Raw genomic sequence first — 15,272 nt, forward strand, 5'->3', positions numbered from 1 at the left:
AAGACAGATGTGATACTTATTTTAGAGACTGTGAATGTTACAATGGAACTTCTTGGTTACTAGAGCCCTAAGCAAAGTACTTTATCAGGATCTCTGAAGGCAAAGCATTTCTGTTAAGATAAAATTGACTCTGATATATATGACTTAGAACTTCTGCTCTAAATTTTGTGGGTGGTATGCAAAGAGCCTTGTTTTATATGCAGTTGGCTCTCTGGACCAACTTTTGAATAATTTATGGTACTTTTTCCCGTTTTTCTTTTTCTTTTTTTCTTTTTTCTTTTTTTTTGCTTTTTCCTGTTTTTAAAGGAAAACTTTCCTACTTGCATATATCTGCTGATGTGGATGGTCCTCAGATTTTGGCATGAGTGATTGTGCATCATTTTTTTTAAGATTTATGTATTTATTTGACAGAGAGAGAGAGAGAGACATTGAGAGGGAACATAAGCAGGGGGAATGGGAGAGGGAGAAGTAGGCTTCCCACTGAGCAGGGGCCCCGATGCTGGGCTCGATCCCAGGACCCTGGGATCATGACCTGAGCCAAAGGCGTAACAGCTGAGCCACTCAGGCACCCCAATTGTGCATGATATTCAAAGAAAACCTATTCTCTCATATTTCCTTAAGTAAAGTGTAAAGTTGAACGCCATTTTCGCACATGACAAGAATAGATTCTGCAAGATGCTTACTTCTAATGGGTGTTTTGATTTGGTGGTAATATTCTCTGCCTAGAACTTCCTTGAATTGTTTGATAACCTTGATTGTGGGAACATATATTGAAAAAATACTTGGCACAGATACTCCTATAATTGCATGTGGAGTGTAAGTTGAATGTGGATCTTTTGTTATAGATTGCTAGATATAAGCTTCTACAGAGTTCCATTGTGAACACATAATAACATAAGAGTTTTCAAACATTCATGGCAGTAAATACTTTTCCCATAGGATTTTTCCCATTCTGCATTCACATGAGTTACACATTATATGTAAAGCACAGTTGGGCAATGACATCTTGATTTCCTGGTCACATTTATTAACAGTAACTTCATGAATATGTATATATTGCACACCAATATAGGTTTCTCATTGTGGTTCAAATAACAGTTTCAAATAGAATTCTGGGATTTAATAGTTATGTTACCTTAAATCTTTATGGTTTTGAGTTTTTTGTGGTATTTTGTGTTTATATGATCTGATAGGTAAACTGGGACTTAGTATAAAAGTGTGTCAAAAGTGATGTAGCTTCCTGCCTTCATAAACTCACTACTCTTCAATCATGTAAAATTTTAGGAGTCCTGTAATTTTTCAGCTTTATCAATATATAATTGATAAATAATTATAATTTTAAGATGCGTTACATGATGATTTACTGTACATCTATATTGTGAAAAGATTACTACAACAAGGTTAGTTAACACTCCAGCAGCTTATATAGTTACCTTTTTTTTGTGGTGAGAACATTTAAGATCTACTCTTGGCAAATTTCAAATATTATAATACAATATTGTTAACTGTAATCACCATGCTGTATATTAGATCCCTTGAACTTACTCATCTTATAATTAATTGTCTATACCCTTTGGAAGAATGAAGGGGGGAAATCGGAGGGGGAGATGAACCATGACAGACGATGGACTCTGAAAAACAAACTGAGTGTTCTAGAGGGGAGGGGGGGTGGGAGGATGGGTTAGCCTGGTGATGGGTATTAAAGAGGGCACCTATTGCATGGAGCACTGGGTGTTATACACAAAAAATGAATCATGGAACACTACATAAAAAACTAATGATGTAATGTATAGTGATTAACATAGCATAATAAAAAAAAACTCTATACCCTTTGATCAGCATCTCCCCATTTTCCACACCCCGTCAGCCCAAGGCAAACACCATTATAGTCTGTTTCAGTGAGTAACTTTTTCAGGATTCCCATGCAGGTGATAACCAGAAGTCTTTTTCTTTTCTTTCTTTCTTTTTTCGTGGGCAGCAAAGCAAGGTTTTTTTTTTTAATTTAATTTAATTTAATTTAATTTAATTTTATTATGTTATGTTAGTCACCATACAATATATCATTAGTTTTTGATGTAGTGATCCAAGACTCATTGTTTTTGTATAACACCCAGTGCAAGATTTATTGAGCGATAGCAAAGTGGTAGTACAAAGCTCCCAAGGAGGGAGGGAACCCGAGGGAGTTGCCCAAAAGTCTTGTAATTTTTGTAAACTGAACTGATGTTTTATTTCTTGTAGGTCTTAACTTGTAGTAAAATAATAATGTAGTAGAAAGCAACTTATGGAATTATGTGATAATTGTAATGCTTGTCTAGAATTTTCGTAATCTGATTTCAGAGATAAGGAAACCAATTTGTGTTTATTTCCAATAAAACTTAATTGATTTCAGCAAGTAGTTACAGCCTCTGTGAGATTATATGAAGTTTTCAAATACATGTTATCCAGTTGATAATACATTGCCAAAGTCTTACTCATCTTTGCATTCTAGTTCCCTTGGGACTGGCCATTCATATAATAAAGCTCAATATTTGAATTATAGTACATAAGTAAAGCAAGATATTTTATAATTTTTGTTGTGTTGCAATTTTTTTAGTCTTATGAAGGTCTTTTTTGCCCACATAGTTGATGACTGTGAAAGGAGGAGAGAATTTGACAACTCAGTTTTCTGACATGTCACTGGATCCCACCCAGTAGTGTTACAAGGAAGCTGAAAACGGTGTTAGCTGCATTTAGGACAAACATAAACCACTCCAGGTAAAATAACCTTGTAAAAAAAGTAATAGTGTATTATAGAGGCCTTGGCTAGGTTCATGATGACAAAGGACCTTGTCTGAACATAATGATTTCTAAATTTGAGCTTAAATGACACTCTGAAATCCAGTCAATGTGCCTCAATAGACTTTTCGGGGAACATTATTTTCAACAGAAAATTTGGCTTATTGTGAAAACTTTGAATACTTAGAAATGGCAGGTGTAGCCGTATACATTGCCAATTCTTCTTTCTTAAATTTTCATAAGATATTCTGAGCTCATTATTTTCCCCCCTTTTTTTTTTAAACATATATGCTGTTGAAAGCAAAAAAGGAAACTCCTCCTTAGATCCCGGAAGGCACACACATATGCTGAGATGGAAGCAAGGACATGTAAAAGGAGACTACCTCTTTGATCAAACATTGAATGCCAGAGTTGGAGGTGTCTGATGATGTTCAGGAAAAAGGGGAACTAATATTTGTGGAACATGTATTATGAAATACAGTGAGTATGGTAAGTGTCTTTACATGGACACCATTGGTGTTTGAGGACAATTTTTTGGTTTTGTTTTTCTTCAGTTGTCTGCAATGATCAATGGGCATAGAACCTATCACACAGTAGATGTTTAAGAAATGTGTCAGCATTGCTAATTTTTTTTAAATGTTAGGGTGCAAGTTTTTAGATTTATTATAGTTCCTCCCATGTAGTGGAATGTCTGATTAGAATCTATGCCTATCTAATAATCTAGCTCTACACTCTTAACACAGAAGTGGTCAGCTCTTCCTAAATAGGAGCCAGTCAGAACTATTTGGTGTTTATCTGTACTTGTTGTAGTGAAGCTAGGTACCGTGTTATGAAGTTGACAGTGTGTTTGTGGGGATACTTTTTAGTCATTTTTTAGTCAAAAAGTAGAAATAAAGTTCTGTTGGATTTTACAGGGGTGAGAGGAACTCTCTTAAGTGAGATGATGAAGGCCCAATAAGAGAGCAGTATTTGAAATCCAGTTCCAAGGATGTGTTTGTTCTAGATGTGAATGTTGATTAACGGCTTCAGGTATTAACGCAGCAAATCCATCTGTGCCAAAAGTGAGTAGACCATGAAGGGGAGCAGCTGGGTGTTGGCTACAGTATACCTCATTTAACTTCTCAAATAATAGATGAGGAAACCTCAAGGGACTTTCCATGTACTAAAAGGGATGTGCCTTTGGGGCCCTGGTATCTTCTGGTGGCAAGGATGCAGACTGGAAGAAATAGTCCCAGTTTTTCTTCTGCATTCAGTATCACCTCAGTTTTGCTCCAGAATCCATGTTGTTAACTCATGTTTTTTGCCTATAATTTAGGAAGTTCTAATGTGGAATAGTAATAGTAGGAGAAGACTTGACTGGGTTAATTTCCTTTGGTGAGCAAACAGATCAGCCAGATGTTTGGTGATTTTGAATCATTTGTCTTAGATTTACAGTTGATGAGGAGAACGCAATGACCCAGAGAGGTTAGATATTTGTACATCTGAAATCATTGGGGTTTCTGTTCCCATATTTTTAAATTTAAATTCAATTAGACAACCTAAGGTACATCATTAGTTTCAGATGTAGAGTTCAGTAATTCATCAGTTTCATATAATACCTAGTGCTCATCACATCACATGCCCTCCTTAATGCCCATCACCCCATCCCCCCACCCACCTCCCCTCCAGCAACCCCCAGTTTGTTTCCTGTAGTTAATTACCTATGAGTCTCATGGTTTTTCTCCTTGTTTGATAACTTCCCAATCAGTTTCCCTCCTTTCCCCTATGATCCTCTGCACTGTTCCTTATATTCCATGTATGAGTGAAACCAAATGATAATGGTCTTTCTCTGATTTATTTCACTCAGCATAGTACCCTCCGATTCCATTGACATCGATGTAAGTGGTAATATCTGTTGCCATATTAAATAAAATTTATTTTTACCCCATATAGGTTCTTTTATCCCCTTTTTTTAAAAAAAAATTTAGGGGTGCCTTGGTGGCTCAGTTGTTAAGCATCTGCCTTGGGCTCAGGTCATAATCCCAGGGTCCTGGGATTTAGCCCCACATCAGTCTCCCTGCTCAGCAGGAAGCATGCTTCTCCCTCTCCCCCTGCTTGTATTCTCTCTTTCGCTATGTCTCTCTCTGTCAAATAAATAAATAAAATCTTTAAAAAAGTTTTTATTTAAATTATATTTGGGGGCGCCTGGGTGGCTCAGATGGTTAAGCGTCTGCCTTCAGCTCAGGTCATGATCCCAGGGTCCTGGGATCGAGTCCCGCATCGGGCTCCCTGCTCCTTGGGAGCCTGCTTCTCCCTCTGCTTCTCTCTCTCTCTCCCCCTGCCTCTGTCTCTCATGAATGAATAAAATCTTTAAAAAAAATTATATTTGGTTAACATATAATGTAATTTAGATTCCAGTATACAATATTGTGATTCAACATTTCCATACAATACCTGGTGCATCACAAGTGCACCCATCCCCCCCACCTCCCCTTATTTGTGCTATTATTAACAGAAAGAAAGTTAAAAAGTACAGTTCCTGATAAGAGTAATTTATTGTGTATTAGGAGATCTATATCAGGAAAAGTAGTGTGTGCTCTATTCTTTCCATGATAATTTGGATTATATTACCATATCACTTTGGTTCTTTGTATTAGAGATGTTAGACCTCCTTCAGAATCCTCAACACTGTCTATCAGTGGACTTGTTGGACTTTGTGGGTTTTTTAAAAAAAAAATTATTGTTATGTTAATCACCATACATTACATCATTAGTTTTTGATGTAATGTTCCATGATTCATTGTTTGTGTATAACACCCAGTGCTCCATGCAGAATGTGCCCTCTTTAATACCCATCACCAGGCTAACCCATCCCCCCACCCCCTCCCCTCTAGAAACCTGTTTGTTTTTCAGAGTCCATCACCTCTCATGGTTTGTCTCTCCCTCCGATTTTCCCCCTTCATTCTTCCCCTCCTGCTATCTTCTTTTTTTTTTAACATATATTGTATTATTTGTTTCAGACGCACAGATCTGTGATTCAACAGTCTTGCACAATTCACAGCGCTCACCATAGCACATACCCTCCCCAGTGTCTATCACCCAGCCACCCCGTCCCTCCCACCCCCCACCACTCCAGCAGAAATTCTTAATCTCAGGAAACAAACTGAGGGTTCCTGGAGTGGACTTTGTGTTTTATCTATTTGATTTTCCTTAATTTTATTTGACCATTCACATTGATTCTCACTTAGCTCTGGAATATTTTGGTGGATGTTTTAAATGTATCTTCCTTAAGATACTTGAATATTTCATTTTTAAATTTGTTGGATGATTTACTTGTAGAAGTAGATTATAAACAATTATATTTAGTTCTAAGACACCAAAGATCTTAATGTTATTCTGTCACATTGCTGGGGTTTTACTGTCTTTAATTTTTTCCCATATTGTTACCTTAATTCTGTGTCAGTTGAATGATACTGTTGCCATTTAACTTACATTGTTAAATGAAGATGATCATTCATTTTCCCAAGATAAAAGACTTTGCATTAGTAGAGATGTATTGTCTGCAGGTATTAATTTCTTTACAACTACAGTAGTAGTTGTTGGGAAAGACATTAACTAGGTTTATGATGAGTTATAATTACAGAGCATGAAGAAGTGAAGCTCAGTACTCGGAAGTCCATCCTAAGAGTCAGTCTAAGTACTTGGGACACACATATTCTGGACATAAGTTCTTGGCCTGTAAATTTCATGTTATTTGGAGCAATATTGTGCAGATTAGGGAGAATAGAAGTGCAGGTTTTTCCAGTGAGATAAAGGGAAGTGAACTCTAAATTCCACTACTGCAGTTTCCATGTAGAGTATCTTCTATGTTTGTAACATTTGTATATCTCACCTGTCTTTTTCATTATGAATTTCAAGTAATAATTTCAAGAGAGTAAAGACTTGGTAGCTACTATGCTTTTTTTTTTTATATTAACTATCATCATTCAGGTCTAACCTTATACCTGTTTCCCAAGAGCGTGTCCCCAAACTATGAGGCAGCTCCAATTCCCATATGAATAAGAAATAGCTAGTTTATTTTTGAGATATTGCTTTGGTCTGAAATGAGAGTTATACCTTAAGCAGAGTGTTAAAATTACATCAGATGGATTACTATAATTCTGTTAATAAGGTACTGTTTTCTGTATCTTAGCAATTCATAGATGGAGATTTAGAAGTTTTGACTGATTCAAGGGGATGAAAATGGCATTTTGCAGTTGTTAATATTGAGCCCTAGAGAGGAACTAATTTGCTAAGTACCGTGCATTTTCTTTTGAATCAGGACTTTAATCTCCCATTATTCTTTATTATTTATCTTTACTTGAATGAGTAATGGACCTTCCGTTATCTGTGATTGGCATTCTACGATTAGGTCCTTGGGATTTGCTTATTTTAATTATGAGGGAGTTGAATAGTAATTAAACAGGTAATAAGGGAAAAACCTATAGAAATGTACCATGGATAGTTGAATACACCAGGATCTTATTCTTAAAAAGTTATCTTAATTTGTTAAGGAGTATGTGTGGTGTGTGTGTATATGATGTGGGTATTGATACTATGACAAGTGATAGTTTATAGGGAAAAGCTTTTGAGGTTCAGAAAAATTACTCTCCCTTTTTTTTTTTTTTTTAAGGAGCAAGGGGAGTAAGTCTTTTCACAGGTATTTCCCTTATTAAGTCTCTGTTCCTTAAATAAATTTTAGGATATTTATAACCTCATATTTGTTTGACCTCTCTCAGTGTTCCTGATTCTGCACAAATAGGGATATGCTGGATGAATTGAGAGAAATGAGCTACCCTTTCTACTAACTGATTTAGATTAGAAACATAACATTTGGATAAGGAAGGAAGGAAATATACATTGGAGTCTGTTGAGGAGTAGTGTTGACTTGGTCATTTGATCTTGGATGTTTGGTACAGCATGGGGTCGTCAGTTATTATTACTGTGAGAAAGCATGCAGTGGTATTTGCTGGCTCAGCCCTGTCCAAATAACCTCATTCTTTCTTTTCTTTCTTTTTCTTTTCTTTTTCTTTTCTTTTCTTTCTTTTCTTTTCTATTGGAGAGAGAGCGAGCAAGCACAAGCAGGAGGGAGAGAGGGAGAATCTGAAGCAGACTCCACACTGAGTGCACAGCCCGATGTGGGGCTCAATCCTACAACCCTGAGTTTAGGACCTGAGCTGAAATCAAGAGTAGGCTTCTTAGTGGATTGTGTCACCTGGGTGCCCCCAGATAACCCCATTCTTGGAGTGCTGCTTCTTTATAAGTGATCTAAAGAAAATCCTCTATAATAGGAATCCCTGGAGGATGATTAGTTTTTCAGTTTTTATTTTCTTTTGGGGCGGGTGGCTTGATGATCAGATTCATTGTTTCTTGAACCTGATAGCAGTGTTCATTCCTAAAAGAGAATGTGGGGTTCAGCCAAGCTAATTTATGATAGGAGTGCTTTGTTGAGAGAGTATTAGAAGGAATGAGTTAGCAGTAGGTGGTGAGAGCATTGTTGAATGAAAGGAAGGTAAGAAGGAAAAAAGACAAGGTTTAGGTGATTATAGCATGTCCTTAGTGTTGTAGAAGTGTGATGGAGACCTGTAAATTGAGAGCAGTGTTAGGATTCTTTCAATTGTTGGAAATAGGAAAGCTCCCCTGTTTGAATATTTTACCAGTCGGGGTAGGTTAGGAGTCACAATTAACTACCATTTACCATCTCCTTTGTCGTTAACCTGAGTGTATGGGTGTCAGCCAGCTTTGGAATGTTAGATTCTATGTGCCTTTTCTTGAGATGACTAGGCAGTATTATGTCCTCTGTTAAAATTACAGTGATTAGGAAGATGTGCTGATCAAATATCTGTTCATTATACAATTTACTGGAATGGGTAGAGTTGTATATTTCTAGGCAACTTAGATTAAATCAAACTTTCTCCAACTTTAGTACACTTTAAGAGTCACCAGGAAGTTGGGGCACCTGGGCAGCTCAGTTGTTTAGGTGTCTGCCTTCTGCTCAAGACATCATCCCAGGGTCTTGGGGTCAAGCCCCATGTCAGGCCCTCTGTTCAGCAGGGAGTCTGCTGCTTCTTCTCCCTCTCCCCCATAGTGTGGGCTCTCTCTCTCTCTCACTCACTCTCTCTCAAATAAATAAATAAATAATTAAAAAAAATAAAAGAGTCACCAGGAGGGCTTGTGCAGTTTGAGTGAGAGTTTTTGGATCAGCAGTAGGTCTAGGTCTGAGAAGTTGACAGATGCTGATTTCAGCACCATATGTTGAAAAAAACTGGGTTTTATTCAGAGAACAAAATGCCAGCATATATTTAAATTATGTACTTCAATTTATTTTTGATAATCAACTACACAAATTTTCACCAAGTTCACATTCAGTAAAATGACTAATAAACAAAAATTTATAAAAAAAACATAATGTTTTTTTTTTTAAGTAGATGTGATCTCAGTGAATAGTGTGATTTCCAGGACATGGTAATTTCTGCATAACAATTCTACGTTTGGGGCAAGGTTTATCTGGTTTTGTTCTATTAGTCACAAAACAATATTACTTGAATTACTTTGCATTTGAGCATAGGTTTGTGTTTTTTAAGATTTGATTTTTAAGTAATCTCTACACCCAGTATGAAGCTCAAACTTACAATTATCCCAAAGATCAAGAGTTACACGCTCTAGTGATTAAGACAGCCAGGTGGCCTTGTTTTGTTTTATTTTAAGCATCCACTTCTGGATCATTTTAAGTATTAGGCCAGAAACTGACAATAGCAATGGATTTCTGGGTGTTGAATTTGGGATTGAGTCTGTTTTCTGGGGAAATTTCAACCACTGTGTTACAGTTTGGCTGTGAATACTGTGGTGGCTCTATTTGGTTATTGAAATCTAGTGCTGTTTTTTAATGATGCTTCTTTATGGGAATAGTCTTACAATGCACTGTCTACTTCTACTTATAAACAACAAAAATCAGCCTAGGATTTCTCCAGGATTGAAAGTGCTGAAGAATATAGATATAGTTGAAATCAGAGTCACACACCCATGCTGTAGCAAATAAGGAACCCACAATTGAAATGAGGGGACTTTTTTCCTGTGGCTTCGAGTGAGTAAAATAAATTACAGAGGACTTTTTAATACTGTAACTTACGATTTCTGAAAATAAGGTATTGAAGTGAAACTGGTGTTCTTATTTTTGAAGGATGACACAACATTTGGGGCATTGTATTTTTCTTAATTTACATTTTATTACCTTCTCTAGTGAGCTTTTCTGGACAATGGCTGTGTATTTTAGATAGATGGGGTGTTTTCTCTTTTTTTTTAAGATTTTGTCTATTTATTTGTCAGAGAGAGAGAGAGAGAGAGATAATGAGCACAAGCAGGGAGAGAAACAGGCAGAAGGAGAAGCAGGCTTCCTGCTGAGCAAAGAGCCCGATGAAGTACTCAGTCCCAGAACGCTGGGATCATGACCTGAGCCAAATGCAGACACTTAACTGACTGAGCCATCCAGGTGTCCCAGATAGGGTGTTTTCTCAATTGAGTGAATCATGGCCCTAAGTGATATCAAAGTAACAATAGAAATATTGGCTTCCTCTAATAATCTTTCATGATTATAACATGAAAGATTTGTAAAAGTGGTTACAAAAAGGCATAGACTTAATTCTTCCTTTATAGGGAGAACAAAACATTAATAATTGGAATCTAGGAGGAGTTTGAATAGTTAGCAATTTTTGTTATATTGGTATATTGTTAACAGAGTTATTGGTGGATGGGCGCCTGGGTGGCTCAGTTGGTTAAGCAACTGCCTTCGGCTCAGGTCATGATCCTGGAGTCCCGGGATGGAGTCCCACATCGGGCTCCCTGTTCAGCAGGGAGTCTGCTTCTCCCTCTGACCGTCTCCCCTCTCATGCTCTCTCTCTCTCTCTCATTCTCTCTCTCAAATAAATAATAAATAAAAAATCTTAAAAAAACACAGTTATTGGTGGAATCAATACATAACTGAACAAAAGGCATAACAAATTTCCTTATGGTATAGGCAAAGCTTGGCTTCAGTTTAAAGCTCAAATTTCTCATTCTTTGTAATTTCTTGAGTCATGAAACATGGACATTTTATTGTGCCACATTGCTGGGGGTACAAAATTAAGTGATACTGTCTTGAAGTCAACTTGCCCATTCTGTCATTTAGAGAGTGCCAAATTTTAATTTGGGGCCTTGATGGAAAGGGAAAAGGGTGTCCCTTAAGGTTGTCTGCCCTTATTGGATATTTCTGTCTGTTTCAGGATAGCTCACAGGAGAATAAATCTTCCATGTTTAAATAATTTAAAAAGCACGTGTTCAGTTGAATTTAACCCTTTGTGCAAATCTCTTAGAAATCTAGAGACATTGTTTAGGATTTATGACAGTTTACTTGTCAGTAGGTAATAGAGTACTTGGTCACATAAAAAGATGTGAAAATGTGTCATTATTTAGGTTGGCAAAATATATTGGTTATTTATTCTCTTGTTTTTTGTAATGTACATAAACATCTGTACAACTCTAAAAGAAAAGACTTGGAACAATTGTATTCAAAATGACAAAAACATGTACAGATAATTCAAAGAAGAAAATACAGCCAAGTAAAATGAAATGTCTAAAAATAACTTACAAACATCCTTAAAAATCACTGATACATTTGTTTATCAGTTTTACATAGATGTAAAAAGGCTACGCCAGCTCAGTCAGGAAGTGGCTGTCATTCATGGACATGAATGGAGCCTAAGAAACATGGACAAGTATTTCATCCAGACACTTAGAAAATTTATTGGACAGTAGATTCTGTACAACAAACTCCATTAGATGGTTGTTCTCGAGCTGCCTTTCTAGATTAGTTTTGTTGTTATTGTTGTCTTTTAACTGTATTAAAACTTCTAACTGGTCCCCTTACTTCTAGCTTCAGATTCTCTGTTTCATCTGTCTGCCAGAGCAGTCTTTTGGAAAGATATGAAAAACCTCGTCACGTTGCTTCAAAATCTGCAGTTGACATGTTTCAAGAGCGTTAGAAATAAGCAATAATCAGAGAAGAGGACAAAGATTATATAGATTGATAATATTTAGAGCATCTTTGCCACTGACAAAACTGGAAGTTTTCTACTTTTAGTCACTGAACATTTGGATTCATAAATTTTGTGACATTCCTTTACTTTTATCTCCTGAATAAGAAGCTCCTGATAAGAATCTGGAGAAATTTGTACAGCAAGAAAAAATGTGATTAAAATCCAGGATGATATAGGATAATGTGCAAACCTTTTTTCCATTAACATGAACAGGAAAGGATAGCCTGATTCCCTCTGCATTGATAAAATTGTAGTTTTCAAATTCTTCTGGAGAATCCTTTGCAATTTTACTTATGGACTACTGTGGAAGTCTAAACCTGATGCTGATTTAAGGGGTCATTGACCAGGACCCTCCTGTAGAGACACTCTAGCTCTTATACTCTATTTATTTCGTGGTCCAACATGATCAGCACAGCATCCCTCATTCCAAATTATTCCCAAAAATGCAAGTGTGTGAAGATATCTACTGAACTGAAAATTATTTCAAGTGGATGGCACTTGTAGTATTGGTCTAGTGTGGACAATCTCAAGTAAATATAAGCCAGCCTTCTAGAAATATGTGGAAAGAAGGGGAAGGACAACACATCCTGAATTCAGCTAGAAGCTTCACCAATTACAAAAAATCGCAGACAAAATAAACAGAGATATATACTGTCCTGAAATTCATCTTCCTTTCAAATATTTATATTTCATTGGCAGTCTGCATTTGGAAAAAATATCTCAATATTTTTCTTTCTATAGTTATCAACTTGCCATCAAAATATTTATCAGTAGGAGCCCTGCATATGTGATATTTATTGCCTATGTGGTAAACACAAATATTAGTTTTCTTTTTTTTTCTTCCCCTACCTGCCATTTTAAAACAGCTAGGAACCTAATCTATTAACTAATTTACTGGACATATATAGCTTAAGAATTTATTTAAATACTTAAGAAAATTGTGATTGGGTAATGATACTGAAATGGAAATATAAAATACTCAGTAAATGATGACTATGCATGGACTGTTCATTGGATGTTTGGAGGTGAAGAGAATGAAATTCAACATGTAATAGTTTTTTATTGTATTTTATTCTTAATCTTTTTGGGAATCTAATGCTCAAGCAGAGAGGCCTACATTTATAAACAAATCTATTGTTTTTAGATACTTTTAAAAATGGTTTCTGTGATAATAGAGCTGGTTTTGTAGGGAAGTTTCTAAAAACATGTTTGGTAAAACTGCCTTCTGGAAAATATTTTAGAAAACAATGGGCCATTTTGCAAAGATATCCTCAATTCTGTATTTATTGTTTGAGTGCTTATGGATAGTAAAGAGGAAATGGGCATGGGGAGTGTTTACTATATTAATCAGGAAAAATATGTAAGGCACTAGTTATTTATGTGCATTTTGAGAATATTGTATACGAAATAACCAAATATAACTGCTTTGCGACCATAAGGCATTGTGATTGCTTAGAAAGCGGTTGCTAACATATGCAGAAGAAATATTTTTAATACATGACTATAGAAATAGAAGTTACCTCTGAATGATGCACATTTAAAATCATTTGATTGGATTATTGCTGTGGCTCTTTGGGGGGGGTTGGAGATTGTTCTGTGTGCAGTTGTCACATAAGAAATTTCATTAAGGCTGCTATATGTGGATGTAGATGTTACTCTGTAAACGTTCTTTATGTTAATATTTGTATGGTATGAGATTTAATTCTCATGATGGAATTGCTGCATAAGAGGCCAGCCTCTGTGCATGTTTGGGCTAGGATTTGATGGGCTTTTTTATTTCTCTGCATATAATAGAAAAAAGTACTGTGTTAAAACATCTTATAAAGCGTGGTGATGGCTGACATTTAGGGCATTTTAATATCAGAATATAATTTTGTTGGTTACTGAGAGGAGTTTCTAGACTGCCTTGTTTGTATTAGACAGATAAAAGCAGAATTTAGAAGTTGGAGAATAGGAAATTTTTGAGGACTCTATGTGTATGCATATGTACAGAGATAGTTCTTAAACAGCCAGGCTTTACTCCATGTTCAGATGTTGGGAATCTACCTATATTTTATTAATGTAATGTTAAAGAGGTGTGGGTTTTTGTTAAAATTTTAATCAGTGGAATTGTTGAATTGCCTCTCAAGATTAATTCCTTTTCAGTAGATATTGTTACAATGTTATATATAATGTAAGTTTTTTTTTGTTGTTTTTGTTTAACATCACATTCTCTACATAGATAGGCATCACTGTAAATATGTATCACCTTATTAGGATAGACATTTTTATTTCCCAAAAGTGATAATATATCTATCCTCTCTGTGTGTTCATCAGATCTCTAGGCTCAATTTTTAGGTTGTGGTAAATATGTAGTGTTCAGTATAATACCTCATTGTTTTACATAAGATTCATCATGGTGGAAATATTGTAACTGTTGGTCTGCCTCTTATCATGGTTTTCAGATGTTTGTATACAAACAGAAAATACAGTTACTAGATAAATTCTACATGTGGTTAAACATAACAGGTTAGAAAAGTTTTCATGTCAGTGGAATTTGACATTTAATGATAACTGAATTGTTCTTGTTTTAAAATACTTACATCTAGTTGTATAGGTGTAGGTGACTATAAGTTTTTATGGAGGATGTTCAAAATTGTTTGTCAAACCTATGGTTATTAAAGAATGGGCTAATCCAAGAAATGTTTTATATAATGTGTATATAATAGACACAGTTACTATGTTTTCTTAAAGCCAAGGAACTATTATATCAGCATGTTTTGTAAATATATTAATTATATATAGAGTGAAAAATTACCAAAACAGTTGTCAGATTATCTCTTAGTAAATAATTGGGCTGCTGAAGTTCAGGGTATTTTGTTAGATTGCTCTGTGTAAAAGGAGAGAAAGATTTATGCGATCTGAGGAGAAACCAGATTAGATTGTTCTGTGTAAAATAGGATATATAATAGTGTTTGCTTTAAACTTTTAATCCTTGATTTTATAGGGGTTGCTTTCATGTACACCTGTATACATACATGCAGGTGTATTGTATACATGTCTATAAAATAAGTGTTTATTAAAGTTCATAGCAAAGAAATACTGTTGGCAAGTTAAGTATCACTCGGTTTAGTTTGTTCCTTGTGTCCTTTTGTGGTTCATGATACAGGGAGTTTCAGTTTGAGCTTTAGTTGCTGAAGATATTGTTAGATTGCTACTTAAGTTATAGACCGATGTTAGTTTTTGTTTCAGAACATCTGCATAGGATTTGCTCATAGGCACGTATTTTTTGAAAACCAATCTGAGAGACAATGTAAAAGCATTTTATTTTGGCAAGCTGAATCACTATACCATGTTTATATGGGATGTATTTGGTGATGGAGATTATTATCATTTTTTTGGATCTAGAACATTGTCATTTTAGAAAAC

General features: G+C 35.6%; 1 long non-coding RNA gene and 3 other non-coding genes across 4 annotated transcripts; all 4 read left to right on the forward strand.

The window, feature by feature from the left end:
- The first annotated feature begins 2,805 nt into the window (after positions 1–2,805).
- Positions 2,806–2,878, forward strand: LOC114223849 (small nucleolar RNA SNORD107). Its single transcript, XR_003612257.1, has one exon. It is a non-coding gene; the product is annotated as a small nucleolar RNA SNORD107 (small nucleolar RNA).
- On the forward strand, positions 2,812–12,658 carry LOC114223821 (uncharacterized). Its single transcript, XR_003612251.2, has 3 exons — positions 2,812–3,264; positions 3,690–3,836; positions 11,702–12,658. It is a non-coding gene; the product is annotated as an uncharacterized LOC114223821 (long non-coding RNA).
- On the forward strand, positions 6,372–6,432 carry LOC114223847 (small nucleolar RNA SNORD64). The gene has a single exon (XR_003612255.1). It is a non-coding gene; the product is annotated as a small nucleolar RNA SNORD64 (small nucleolar RNA).
- Positions 8,139–8,208, forward strand: LOC114223848 (small nucleolar RNA SNORD108). Its single transcript, XR_003612256.1, has one exon. It is a non-coding gene; the product is annotated as a small nucleolar RNA SNORD108 (small nucleolar RNA).
- Positions 12,659–15,272: the final 2,614 nt, after the last annotated feature.

Source organism: Eumetopias jubatus, unplaced genomic scaffold (genome assembly GCF_037043125.1).
Source record: "Eumetopias jubatus isolate StellerSeaLion01/CBP00866 unplaced genomic scaffold, mEumJub1_p1.0 scaffold_7, whole genome shotgun sequence".
Classification (NCBI taxonomy): domain Eukaryota; kingdom Metazoa; phylum Chordata; class Mammalia; order Carnivora; family Otariidae; genus Eumetopias; species Eumetopias jubatus.